This window comes from Lytechinus variegatus, chromosome 5 (genome assembly GCF_018143015.1).
Source record: "Lytechinus variegatus isolate NC3 chromosome 5, Lvar_3.0, whole genome shotgun sequence".
Classification (NCBI taxonomy): Eukaryota; Metazoa; Echinodermata; class Echinoidea; order Temnopleuroida; family Toxopneustidae; genus Lytechinus; species Lytechinus variegatus.
Genome location: NC_054744.1, coordinates 6,659,059 through 6,674,508, shown reverse-complemented (window position 1 = coordinate 6,674,508; position 15,450 = coordinate 6,659,059). Strand labels below are relative to the sequence as shown.

General features: G+C 34.8%; 1 long non-coding RNA gene across 1 annotated transcript; it reads left to right on the top strand.

Annotated features, from left to right (window-relative positions):
• The first annotated feature begins 8,833 nt into the window (after positions 1 to 8,833).
• On the top strand, positions 8,834 to 10,467 carry LOC121415158. Its single transcript, XR_005969960.1, has 2 exons — positions 8,834 to 9,019; positions 9,953 to 10,467. It is a non-coding gene; the product is annotated as an uncharacterized LOC121415158 (long non-coding RNA).
• Positions 10,468 to 15,450: the final 4,983 nt, after the last annotated feature.

Here is a 15,450-nt window from a genome sequence, read left to right as displayed (position 1 = left end):
CTTTAGTAACCCATGCCAATCAATTCTCGCAATATGCCATCTATTTGTCATTCTCATTAAAAGCTGTAATGTAACGCAAAGTCAGTGATCTCATGATGGTGAATCAGACTATCGATCTGGCCTCGGCTTGGACCTCTGCGAGATTCCATATATTAAGGGATTATTGTCAATTTTTGATAAAAAAATGTATGCTATGAACTCTATAATGGTTGATTCTTTAGCAGTTGGAAATTTTGGTTGCAATTCATGCATGCAGCATTATAACATATACCATTTTTTTTCACACAGACTAAATTCATCTTCAATGTCTACATGTGCAAATTAGTGAAAATACATCAGAAAAATTTAGTTTCAGTTCTTATGATATCCAGTCATAATGTTATATCCTACATTTTGACTTTAATCTTTGATTGCTTATTCATTATTCAACCGTTCAACACGGCCAAGAGAAGCAGGGGTAGTGAGGGTGCTGGGTGTATTAATCTCCATCGGCAGCACCCCTGGAATTCTAGAAGGTGTGAGAAATTGATGAATGAAACACAAATATCCCCTTTTTTTGCTTGTTAAATTTCTCTGGACCAAAATTACATTATTCTTTAAGTGAGAATTTTTGCTTGTCAAATTTGCATCAGCACCCCCATTTAAGATATCGTTCCCAGGGCCCTAGCTGCCCAACCCCTGTGTATTTTTTCCCCTGATCTCTATTCCCATATGGAGGGCACAACCTTCCCGTAGGCACCACCAGCTCATGATAGATTCTGAGCTCAAGAACCGATGACTAAATAGGCCTAGATATTTCTTTATTCGGAATGAATATTTTCACAGAATGTTTTTCTGGCATAATGCTAGTCCGCATACATTAGTTATTCCAAAGCTTTGTTATTCCAAAGGTTCGGATATTCCGAAGACCGAAGGTTCGTATTTCCGAAGGTTTGTAATTCTGACGGTTCGTTAGTCCGAAAATGAAATGAGGTTCGTAATTCCGAAGGTTCGTTTGTCCGAAGACAAAGTGAGGTTTGTAATTCCGAAGGTTCGTTAATCCAAAAACAAAATGAGGTTCGTAATTCCGAAGGTTCGTTAGTCCGAAAACGAAATGGTTAATGAACCTTATTTCTTTTTTTGATTAACGAACCTTCGGAACAACGAACCTTATTTCGTTTTTGGATTAACGAACCTTTGGAACATCGAACCTTATTTCGTTTTCGGATTATCAAACCCTCGAAATAAACCTTCGGAATAACGCCACAAATGTTCGGATTAACGATCCCTTTTACGTTTTCGGATTAACAAACATCGAGGTATAGGCAATTTATGTGTTTCGGAATTAGGAACCTTCGGAATAAAGAACCTTTGGAATTATGAACCTTCAGAATTACGAAGTGTAACCATGCTATTCCAGGGGCCTGTTGCAGAAAGAGTTGCATTTAGACTCAACTAAAAATCAATCGTAAATCAGTAAACCGTGCATCTCATTGGTTCAAAGCCAAGTTTTTATACATTTTTTTATGTTTGATTGCAAGTCTTTCTGCAATGGGCCCCGAGATACGGAAGGGGTCATGTGCCTCGACATTTCCTCCAATGAGGAAGAAGGAACCAGGGAGGTGTTTCACAAAGATTTAAGAATGACTTAGGTCGCACTTAAATGTCGACGCGTAAATGATATGCAACGCGCAATCTTATTGATCAATACGCAGTAGTGCGCGTCCTCTTGGCATGATCTGACCAATGCTGTCATTCCTTTTATACTGCGCGCAACTAGACATTTAAGTGCGACTTGGACATAAAGGTCAATAAAGTATCATATTTAAATCTTTGTGAAACAGCCCCCAGGTTGGTGTGCGAGGTACATGTAAGAGCCATGCCCATGTCTTTGCCCATTTTCTTCCCCGTCTTTCTCACTGGTTTAATACTTTAACAATGTTTTGATTTTCACATGTTTTTATGTGGGTTTTTTTCTATGGGGTTGTAGCATTTCCTTGCTATCCCTGCATGTTGACAGGCTACCCTTCTGCACTCTATCGCTTGTAGAATCAATCGGTGTCATGAAAATCATACACCCTTGTGTTTAATATGCACCATGGGAGTTTGAACGTGACACTCAATAGGCCGGCCTAGTGTTGAAATGTCAAATGGAAAGTGTTATAATTTGCCAGTGGTGTTGACCAAACAGGCGAACACCTTGTATTTAATACTAAGGCGTGTCCCACAAAATGTTAATGGCACTCTAGATGGGGAATAACAACATTCTGTTGTATTCTTTATTCCTGCAAAATACAATTCATTTCCTACAACTGGATTATTTTTTATATGATATGATTTAGTCCAACAAAGATATGAGTTTTATTCATCTCAATCCAAGTTTTGTATTAGATGTGTAGTCAGGTTCAGCTAACAAAAGTAAATATAAACGCATTAATCACATTCAGCCATGGGCGTAAATATGCAAGGATTTTCCTTTTTTCTGGACTTAGGGATGACCTATTCATTCATCACCTCTAATTATTAGATGAGAGATCAAGATGGGGTCTTGGATTAAAAAGATATAATTTCTTGTATTTATCCTTTAGTTGACCTATAATCAATCAATCAATGATTGACTGATCAATAAATCAATCAATCTGTAAATAAATTTCATGTTTGATTAAAGATATGCCAATCTTAAACCTTCAATATCCTTTTAAATTCAAGTATCGGCCTGCGAGTTGTGGGCCAAAAATCTAAAAAGGAAATAAAACAGTGATTGAAGACTGTGTATTTTATTCAATGCATTAACAAAACTTGGATTGAGAGGTTTTCTGATGAGTTCTGAAAGAAGGCTCATAGGTCTGTATATCGCATGAAATTAAAGTAGTTATATGAAAATGCTAATTTAGGATTATAAAAATTACCTACAATAGGATTTTTATTTTCACATTATAAAAGTGCCATTTGTGTGGATCACACTGTAGTGTACAATGCTTGGTGGGGGTCATCCTCTTCAAACTCTGGTGGTGTAGTTTTAACATTACTGTTTTTGAAAAGAGCACACAAACAAATTATTCTTGTTGCGGCCGTATGCTCATTATTGACAACTGTCCAAAATCTGAAGAACAGAAAGTGGTTGTAAACAAGTCCCTGATCGATGTGATAACCAATTCAGTTGTCCACATTTATAAATTTATATTAACAGTACAATGCCCCCATAATTCAAAAGTTCATAGCAAAATATGTCAGATATTACATTATCATTGGTGTCTGAGTTTACAATCAAAGCAAAGAGTTGTTGTTCAGATTTTCCTAGATTGAGAATTGTGATAATTGCAGTAGACATAGTAAAACAAGGCATACATGTAATATTCCAACAAGTACATGTAAAGTCCAAGAAGCTATTCGGTAGTGTGCCTGTGACAACAGTTAAGCTAATCTCTTGTCACAGCCACACTGGTCTCATTTTAGAGCAATATCAAGTAATGTATATATACGTCCATTGTATTTTGGTAAAGAGTAAAATTTTTCCATGAAAATTGAAAGATGGCCGTCATAATTGCAAATTTTGAATGGTCATGTGCAATGAAAACATATAAATTCTTTCAGTAGACAGTATTTCTTTTAATGGTTAAATTTTTTTCTGCAATGATACACCGGAAACATCGTTCCGACTCAACTATTTGGAACCGTCTTTAAAAAATGTGAAGATATTTTCCACTGTGTCTGTTTATACTTATATGAACTTCTCTCTTGCAATGTGTTGAATATTCCTAGGCTAATTTCTGTGGTGTAACAGCTAGGTTCTGTCGACAATTGGACCAAAATCCATTTTCAGCTATAATTGTCGAAACTCATAGCTCTGCATGCTCGTATTTTATGTATACTTCAACATTCATTCTAAAAACTACTAAAAATCCCCTTTTCATATTAGTCTATAAAAATTTTCAGCTTGCGCTTCATGCACACATTGATAGGTAAAAAAAATTAATTAACACAACACATGCATCCTGTTCACGATTACAAGGTGCTTATAATGTCCTGTCTACAATTCTGAACATATATATTTAAAGATCGCACTCTCATGAGGTCAATTAATTACCGAGATACATATCTTTTTCACGAATTCCTACGAATAGTCCTCAGAATATCAAATAATTTTAGATATATGTAGCATGCACTTCGAGCTCATATCTTTGAAAAGGTGTGATCTATTTCCTGTTAAATTTGCCCCATCCATATAGGAATATCAAAATTTATCAGCTCGCGCTCGCGTAATTTATCTAAGAAGATAGGGACATGACATCTTGAGCCCACCTATATATAATGACGGCGTACGTATCTGTTTTCACAATGCTATTAAAAATTCAATAACTTTGTTCTCAGATTATGCAATTTTTAAGACACTGCGTTTTGCGCAATGAAATTTTATTCTTTACTTTATTTATTTACATAGATTTAACTTTTTTTCAGCCCAGAGTGGCAAGTGTTTACAACATTCAACAGCATTAAAAAAAATATAACCTCCAAGGGCGACATGATCACTGACATAACACTAGGAAGCGGGAGTGCAGGCTAGGGGTGTTGCATGTATTATTCTCCGTTGGATGCATGGACAGCACCCTCTGGAATTCCAGTAGGTGTGAAAATAAGGATTAATGTAACAGAATGATCCTAATTTTTTATTAAAACCCTTTTGTTTTGCATTTAGAATTTCTCAGGAGCAAAATGACTGTCATTTTTCAGCGCACCTTTTTTTAGGTGGTCTGTCTATGACAGATCACCTATTGATTTCGTCAGAATTTTCTTTATTATTTATTTATTCTTAGCACCTATGTTTGTCGCCAACTTTTCTCGGAATTGGCTGAATCAATTTTGCTGATTTTTTCGTCATATACAGAATCTATCATAGAGACGGCATACTAAGCTTTTCAAGGTCATATGGTCATGATGACGTCATCTACGCGCCATTTTGTAAAATTCTTCATTTGATCATATCTTCATTATCAATTATCAAAAATTAACAATATTTACATAACATTAACTTCAGGTCAAAGGTCAACTGTCAATGTCATCAAGGTCATGTAGAGGTCATGACGCGCGCGTACGCGTGCGTCAAAGGTAAAAAAATTCTCCAAATGGCCTATAAAAATTTTTGGGTACGTTTCAGGTCATTTTAAGCATTTCAAAAATTTGCGCGCGCGCACATATGCGCGCGCGTTTCCGCGCGTAACGCCTGAACACAACACAGAAACACCGTCTTTTTTACATCATTGCATTGATAATAAAATTTTTAACAATTTGATACCTTCATCAACCTTCTACAACCATTAATAACGAAATTAACACCCGTTAAAGTCTGCAGCACGTGTGCGCGCGAGCTCTCACTATAGGCCATATATGGGCAAAAACATGCCTATTGCAAATTCACTGTAGCTCTTTAAATAGTCCGTTGACCCCCAATTTTTTTTTCATATATCGATAGAGTATTAGTTGTAAATTTGATTTCATGTCACCATTGTCCCTCAATTTGATCATGACGTCATCAAAATGGCGCCTAAACTAAAAATTTCATTTTTTCAAAAATGACGTCATCAAATTTATGCAAATTTGGTTGTAACTTCTCGAATATAGATCGGTTTTTGCCCAGATTTTGATATGATGTAGTTACGAATGTACTCTTTCTCCTCAGTAAACATGAATTTTCGTTTTGAGAAACGCATCATTGCGTAAAACAGCGATGAAAAGAGGCATGTCATTTTTCCTCATTTTGCGTGTAATCTCTATGGGACATGACTTTTTCTCAAAACTAGATTCGACATTCCTCTATTTCGTGAGCCATATCTCCATTTTTTCTTGTCAGCTTTCCCTGAGCTTTTAATATGTTGTAGCTGAGATTCTGGGCTATCGGAAATGTGCCCTTCATTTTTTGATCAGATGCCGGGATCATGCCCGTATTTCACTTGCAAAATTGGAATTGTAATTCTCAAAATTGCTTACGTGTAATCTCTATGGGGAATATCGTGGCTCAATGGATAACGCATTTGACTTGCTTTCTCGAGGGCGGAGGTTCGAGTCCTGGGGTAGACAAGATGATTTTTTTTTCCATTTTTTTTCTTTTTACCACCTCGTACATGATCCTTTATGATAATTTAAAGGTACAAAAGTTAAAATTTAGCAAGATAAAAGAGATTATAATTACTTTTTTCATATCACATGTATTGTCATACATCAAAGAGACCCTTTTCACAGTGCTTTATCATCTCCCGTCTTTCACAAGTATTCCATCAATAATGAGCATTCCATTGTCATCATGAAGATCATATTGATCTGCATGAACATGGTAATAGTGATCATGATGGCAATAATAAAGACAGACCACCTAATTCGTCCGCATGACGAATTAAATGCTAGTTAAATATTTGTTTTGCTTGTCAAATTTACATCAGCATCCCAGGTAACAAAAAATCATTCCCAGGACCATGCCTATGAATCTTATTTTTTTCACACCAGTTGTTTGAGTGTATAGAAAAGTACCTTCAAAATTAGAAATCTCAAAGAGTTACAGCATTTTTATTAAAGGGGGAACTGTACTATTTTTTGTTGAGTATATCTAGACAGATTTTCCCATCTGCAAGTAGGCTCTTTGAAACACGATTCCCAGTTGAAAAATGGAAGCTAGATTTAGACTAGAGCCTCCTCATACAAAGAAAAGACGACATTATAACTCCATTAATTCGACCCTATATGCAAAGGTCACTTTGTGAGGCCAGTTTGGAAATGAATTCGTCTTTTGGGAGACCTGAATGTATCGTTCCAGAGACAAACTGTTTATTTTTTCATATCGCATCTATAATGCAAGGTACCATGCGAGTTTTTGCATGTACTAGGTCGATCATTGGGGGCAAGGGCTGGCATTTACTCCCGCGACATTTGCTCCGGCCTCATTATCTCAAAGAACTTGGGTAAAAGTTAGGATTGTAATAGAGTTTTGGGTTCAGAATAATGTATTTAGATAAGGATTAGGTTTTTTTTCAGTGTTTGAAGCTATGTTTTACGTTTGGCTTAACCTGCAGATTTTCCAATAGTCGCAGGAGCAATAGTCATGGAACCATTTTCGTAGCACAAAATATATTTTGGACTACTGATGATATTCTGACAATAGGGGAGGGGTACACAAGTGATGACATCAGCTAATCCTCCACTATGTTTTCCCTTTTTTTATATTTAAACCAATTTGATGATGGACTTCTCCTTTAACAATGCAAAGAGCATGTCAAACAAATGATATGGTCCATGCTGTACCAGAAATAACTGGTTTCCTTATAGCAGCATCATAATTGTATTATATCATAAAAGAAATTTATGATTCACAAAACCAATGATTCTTAAAGGACAAGTCCACTCCAACTAAAAGCTGATTTGAATAAAAAGAGAAAAATCCAACAAGTATAACACTGAAAATTTCAACAAAATTGGATGAAAAGTAAGAAAGTTATGACATTCATAAATTTTGCTTAATTTCACAAAACAGTTATATGCACATCCTGATTGGTATGCAAATGAGGAAATTGATGATGTCTTCTGCTCACTATTTCTTTTTTAATTTCATTATATGAAATATGAAATATTCTTATGTTCTCCTCACTGTCAAGTAAAACAACAATTAGATTCCTCCCTGAACATGTGGAATTACCATTGTTTAGTACTATATGGTCCAGTTAACATGGTCCTTATTGTCAAATCTGTAAAAAATGAAATATTGTATAATTCAAACAATTAAAACAAAAGGAAATAATGTGTGACTGACATCATCGACTGACTCATTTGCATTACACTGAGTTGTGCATATCACTGTTTTGTGAAAAATAAGCAAAAACTTAAAATGTCATAACTTATTTTACATCCGTTATTGATAAAATTATAAGTGTTATGCTAGTTTGATTTTCTCTATTTATCAACATTTTTTGGGGTGAACTTGACCTTAAAATGAAATTCACATTCAGGAGTACAGTATGCTTGAAAATACACACATGACAGGATGCCCAATACTGGAGCTTTTTTTTTTCATTTGCTTTTTTATGTTAGAAAAAAGAACACTTCATGATATTCCCTACTTTTTCCAGTCTAAGTGTTTTTCCCCTCAAAACACCAATGAATAATTATTCCAGATTTTTTTTCTTATGGTTCCCCTTCTTTTCCAATATTTGCTAAGTATGTACTTGCTTCATTTTGATTCCCCTAACCACCCACGTAATGAAAAATTCATGTGCACAAAGTACCAAAGAAAACTATTTAAAGCAAACAAAAAAGTGGGGTTTTAAGGGAGGTCCACTTTGAAGCTGAAACTGAAAGGTTGGTGAAAATATTTGGTAGATGGATAAACTTGGTTCATATCGATCTAAGGATATTTGATTTTACTATGAGCGCAAGATATATATAATTTTCTATGATATTTCATACATTGAGCTTAGAATGTGACAAATGGTATTCGGGGAGGGGGGGGGGGGGGTATGAAGATTTATGTGCAAAACATATGGAGAGTTGAACTAGTTGAAAACTTTCACTTTGAATAAACTTTATCAGTTTATTATCTCTATCAAAAGTATTGAGACTTTAAAATCTTTTTATAGATTTTCTCATTTTCAAACAACTGATTGAAACTTTTTTAATTGCTTCTGTCTGCATTTACTTTCTCATTGTCATTCAAATTTATTACACTTCCAAGTTCTACAGTTTATCTTTTTTTGTTGTTCACATGCGTGAACAGGAGTAAGAGCAAACTGTGTTTCGACGATTACTTCTCTGCAATGTAAATGGACCTGAATTTCGACACTTTCCTCGCAATCCAGATCTGGCTACTTGAATAATTGACAGTCAGACCGCAGCTCGCGCGATAATGAGCATATTCACGAAGATTTATTCAGCGGCCCTCTAGCGGTCTCCGAAGGAAAACGTGCGATCAATTTGGCTTGATTTTCCCAGTGATTTGGAGGGGCTGAAGTTATAGCTCTGTACTGGTCGCTAACTTCAGTTTACGTCGAAACGAATTGTGGTAAGTTATTCTCAAGGCCTTCATCTACATTTTGATATATAATTTTTAATATTTCGACATTTTCAACCTACCATTTTTACCTGTTTAATTGATGCTTATTTTAGTAATATTTTAACTACGATTTTGTAGTCGGAATTTCACTTTTGGTTCCTGACTTTGCTACATAACCAAATTGTTTCGATCGGGGTTTTTTATGAAGAAGAAAAGTCACTGTTTAAAATATGTCAGAACCAATTTGACGCAAACTCACCTTATATTTTTATTTTAGAGAAAATGATACCCTAAAAATCAAGAAATTTACGTTTTACCCGGAAGTAACCTTCGCGTTCACTCTACGATGGCGCGAAATAATGCTAAAATTGCGTTCGTCGCGGGTTGGTAGGATTTCGTCTTTGGTCCCATACGTTGAAACTTCTGTAATGATGACAGATGGCTCGCATTATTTATGTGACTGTGGACGGTGGACCTGTTTTTATTTGTAATTAAGACTTAATATAAACGAAGCTCAATAAGTAGATGTCTTCTAAAATTTATTTAATGATTATCAGGTTTCCGAATTCCATGAAGCTTTTATAGATTGAGATATTTCTTGATTTATGTTTAAAAAAAGTTAACCATTTTCTTAATAATTAGGCCTAGTCGAAGTTGAGTCCCATGATGATTTTTGCCACAGGCTGTGGTTAAGAATGAAATGATGATTATTTTAGACAGTCTACTCTATAGAAAATAAACAATTTAAAGTCAACTAAAAAGTTTGGTACTACCGTACTCAGTAGTATTTATAAACCATTTTGTTCAAATAAAAAAAATGTGGCTGTCGCAGACAGTACAGTACTACGTGTATTAGTCTCTTACATGCATCATACATGTACTTTGAATGATTATTTAGTAATTTAGACTATTTATCTCTTTTTTTGTCTCTTCTACACACAGATCTGCACACTTGCTGACTTCTGGTCCCTGCTCGCTACTTCATTCTGGGAGATGATCCATCATGTAATGGTCGGACTGATTTGGACAAAGCCATTTTTCATTTGCAAATTTTGAAGTGATAATGATACAACAGAAAATTGATCTTTATCGATATTGGAAACAAGAAAATTTGAGCACAGTTTTGGAGAGGACTAAGAATACTGACTTTGACAGGAATACAGCTTGACAAAAATAAGAATACACAATTTAAAACCAAAGAACAGTTTTAATGTTACTTATGGCGCATTGCAAGAAACTTTCTACTCATTTACACATTCCAAAATCAAGGGTAAGTCCTTTGCTTAAACACAAACATGTAGTTGATTTGCAATTGAACATAAGTTTCTTGCAATGCCCCATAATTATATTTTGTTCTCAAGCAACTCTGTTAATGTTATCCAATGTGCTGAAGGTTAAGTGTTTATGTATGTTCACAATTTTTTCTCAAAAGTTATAATATATTTGTCCTTTTAAACGTGGACGGTATTCGAATGTGGTTACGCTTTGTTTTTGTTTTCCACAGTAATTATTGCATGTGTGAACAGAAGTGAAATATTTGTTGCGAAACACTGTGTGAATGTTGTGTGATCATGGAGCTATGGTGTGATGGTATTATGATTAATTCATCATTTTTGTTGTAAGACTGTAAACCTGGTGGATGTGAAGGAGGGGCCTGGATGAAAGGAAAGTGAACATGTGTCCAATTACTGATTTGCACACTTTAAGACAATTTTGTTCGTGGATAAATATTAATGTGCATTCCCTACATTCCATGCAAAGAGTAAAGGAGAGGTCCACCCCAACAAAAAAGTAATTTGAATTTAAAGAAAAATAAAGTATTGCAGAAAATTTAATAAACATTATGATTCAAAATTTAGAAAATTATAATTTTGACATTTAGAAATTTGCCTAATTTCATTAAACAATTATATGCTCATCTTGGTCAAGGTGCAAATTACAGAACTGATTATGTCACACACACTCTAATTTCTTGTGTATTTTTTGTTTGATACCTGTTCATGACATGTATGTTTTATTTTGATTTTCTCATTTTCTTTGACAAATTTTGAGAGATTTTAATTCCTCCATTAACATTTGTAGTTTCCATGAATGTAACCTATTGTGACTCGATGAAGAGTTTTTATAACAAATTTGCTAAAATTGATATAATAAAATGCAACCAAAATTTAGAAAGTAATGTGATGTGAATGACATAATCAACTCTATTTGCATACCATTGTTTTGTGTATATAACTGTTTTGTGTTAAAAAAGGGAAATTTCTCTATTCAAAGAATTTTTTGTTGATGTGCACTTGACCTTTAACTCACTTCCCTTCCCACCTCTGCCCAAATAAGTGTAATCAAGAACCTGAAAATCAAAAGTGATTGCGAAGAAGTAAGATTTATTCATAGCTCCATGATTTAATAATACAGCCCTTAATAGAAATTCACATGAAAGTAAAAAAAAAGAGAATAAAGCTGGGTAGGAACGGGGGAGGAATATGATTTAAAGAAAAAGCCAAAATATATTCCCCCCCCCGCGAAAAAAAATCATTCCGTCGGGTTCGAACCAGGGTCCCTGCACACGTCAAACATAGTGTCTACGCAAGTCGCCACAGATCGCTTTCGTAGCACTTCCGGGTTTTTAATGCTATATGAAATGTTGTAAGTCTGTGCGCCGCTGTTGACCAATCAGAACGCGTCGGCAATTGTACTGCAATTCCAATCATTTTGCGATGGACATTGCCGTGGTTTTTTGTGGTTCCTGACTTTGCTACATCATGAAATTTCATAATTTTTTTTTGTCGTAAAGAAGAATATCTACGCTTTACATTGATTATAATATCAATTTGACGCAAGTGTGATTTCTATGCAAAAATACGCTCCGTTTATTCACACATATTTCTTGAAAAAAATCCTTTTTTCTAAGCTAAATATCGGTCTTCAAAATACGTCAAATGTGCATTTTATTCAATTGATCAGAAATTTCAAAGCCTTATCTATAAAATAAGACCAATTTTGTGAGGAATAAACGATTCTAAGAGCAAAAAACACCGATCGGAAAGTTCGTCTTCACAGCTCATTACGTATGCATAACCACGGACGGCTATGCATACCGCTGAATAAAATAGAGCACTTTCGGACGGGCTGCGGACTGACTGTTGATACATTCACAAAATAGGCTATCAGTACTCCCACGTCCAGTGCCGGTGTATGAGGGAATACAAGCAAGTGAACTTTACTGTGGTACATATAGCATAAATAATAACCAGCCACCTCTTCATTGCATGGTAGCATGCAGAACATTTATATTAAACAGATTTTGGAGAATTTTTCAGCTTTTACTGTACTCTATTTTTGTATGAAAATTTCAGCCTGGAGTACCCCTTTAAAGTTTGGTCAGAACAAACCCTGTTTCTGATTCTGCATGATGCATATTTAATAGCGAACTGGGAGTGCATCTTTCATGCAAGTTGCTCACCCGGGAATGCTCGATGCTGAGCATGGAATACTTGCCTTTCCCTTGTTCAAATATTTCCCAAATTTATGCACTAAAGTGTGAGGAATTTTAGCAATGCTTATGCCTGTAATTTACAAGCATGAAGAGGATGTTGTTTTCCAAGTCAATGGTATAATGATCAAGGCGTGAAATCATGCATGTTTCTTATACCCCAGTCACATTTGTTCTATGGCGGCCATACGGTGAGTCAAGAACAGCCGTTTTAACATTTTTACCAGCTCCATATAGGTGGTTTGAATAAGAAATGAATAAAACGGTTGGTTTCGACTCACCGTATGGCCACCATAGAGCAGATGTGACTGAGGTATTAGCCATGCCTGTCAGTTCTAAGCAGATAAAACTCAGTAGAAAAAATATTACTATCACCACGGGCATACACCACAATAGAGGCGGAAATTCAAACCTGTCTTTTTTTAGTCAAGAGTAGTAGTGATCACTGTGTAAAACTATTTTCCTATGCATTGTGCGGGATAAAACTATAGTACATATAGTGGTATTTATACATGTAGATCAAAGGTAAAAGAAAGTAGTTTGCTGCAAACAGTTATTTCATGAGAAAGTCTCTAAAGTTAAGGTTCAACTTCAATGCAAGTTCTGATCTAGTTCTGGTACATTGAAATAATCTTATCTTTCTGCAATCATGAAATCTTAGCTCAAAATCGATGATTATGTTGATCACTATCCAAGATAAGCACGTTTGGATAGGGTATTAAATACTGCTTGGCAAAATCCCAACATTTGATGGAATTTCGTGCTTATTTTGCTCATTACCCAACAATTGAACATTTTCTTCCAGACCCATTTGCCACATATTTTTTATTTATACATACAAATACTTGGGTGTTCATTTCATTGGATTCTATTCGAACTTATTTTGAGTGCATTACCACCACTGGAATTTATCTTTAATAGGTTCACTAATTATATGATGATCTAATAAAAGTGTATGCCCCACAGTTTTTGTAACACGTGGGAAAGGTACTTAAGTATTGTTGAGTATTCCATTTAAAAAAAAATATCATTTGGATTTTAACACAATTGCGATTGCTTTGGTTATCATCATAATTGTCATATTGGCCTTACATTTGGTATATGTTTCATGTATTCATCTAGTTGCTAAGAATTTTTGGCAAAACACTGTCTCAAAAAAAATATCAGTGAAATTTGATGGAACGTATCTTACACACGTAGATGTTTCATGAAAAAGCATGATGATTAGAAAACTTTTGCATACGGAGTGAGGACGCTGTCATTTATTACAGTACCAATTATGAGATAGATTGAGGCACTTACCATCATTGAATGATGCTATGATCCAAGGTGATTTATTTAATGGAGCCATTTGTCACTTACTAACAAATTGGCATGTAAATAACGGATGGTTGCAAAGCTTTACCATGAGAAGAAGGAAAATAAATTCTCCCACAGTCAAGCAGGTGTTTCCAGCCCTGTGTTCCAGTTTCGAATATCATTTGCTTTATTACAGTTTACAAAATTTATTTTATTTACATATGAACATATATGCTGCGAAAAAGTGATGTTTATCATCTTTCATGTTTTGAATGTTTGATGGTACATGTACTACTGGTAGATTTAGAAGATAATTTACTTGTAAGTATGAAAATCTCCTTTTTGCCATTATTTCACATTGTCCTGTTATTTAATGCAATGATAAATGATATAATGTTTACAATCAATGACTTTGTTGGACAGTGGTGAAAATGAGTGGTATATAGAAAAAAGTATTACTCCCCCCATCAAAGTGCATTTACATGAGTTTATTAACCCTTTTCTCATTCTTCAATTTTATGCTTTGCTTCGATTTATCTCCTACATTATTGCAGTGGAAATACAAGTAAGAAACTTTGTCACTATTCATGATTTGTTGATTGATCAAGCATCATGCTTGGCTAATCAAAGACTCGGATTGACCCTAATTATTTGACATTTGTTACTTTTGAAAGTATATTATTTTGTGTGAAGAATTTATTAGGTAGTCTGTCTATGACAGATCACCTATTGATTTCGTCAGAATTTTATTTCTTTATTTCTTTCTTTCTTTATTCTTGGCACCTATGTTTGTCGCCAACTTTTCTCGGAATTGGCTGAATCAATTTTGATGATTTTTTTTGTCATACATAGAATCTATCATAGAGACGGCATACTAAGCTTTTCAAGGTCATATGGTTATGATGACGTCATCTACGCGCCATTTTGTAAAATTCTTCATTTCATCATATCTTCATTATCAATTATCAAAAATTAACAATATTTACATGACATTAACTTCAGGTCAAAGGTCAACTGTCAATGTCATCAAAGGTCATGTAAAGGTCATGACGCGCGCGTACGCGCGCGTCAAAGGTAAAAAAATTCTCCAAATGGCCTATAAAATTTTTGGGTACGTTTCAGGTCATTTTAAGCATTTCAAAAATTTGCGCGCACGCGCTTCCGCGCGTAACGCCCTAACGCAACACAGAAACACCGTTTTTTTTTACATCATTGCATTGATAATAAAATTCTGAACAATTTGATACCTTGATCAACCTTCTACAACCATTAATAACGAAATTAACACCCGTTAAACTTTGCAGCACGTGTGCGCGCGAGCTCTCACTATAGGCCATATATGGGCAAAAACATGCCTATTGAAAATTCACTGTAGCTCTTTAAATAGTCCATTGACCCCCAATTTTTTTTTCATTTATCGATAGAGTATGAGTTGTAGATTTGATTTCATGTCATCAATGTCCCTAAATTATATCATGACGTCATCAAAATTGCGCCTAAACTAAAAATTTCATTTTTTCAAAAATGACGTCATCAAATTTATGCAAATTTGGCTGTAACTTCTCGAATATAGATCGTTTTTTGCCAAGATTTTGATATGTAGTAGATTAGAATGTACTCTTTCTCCTTAGTAAACATGAATTTTCGT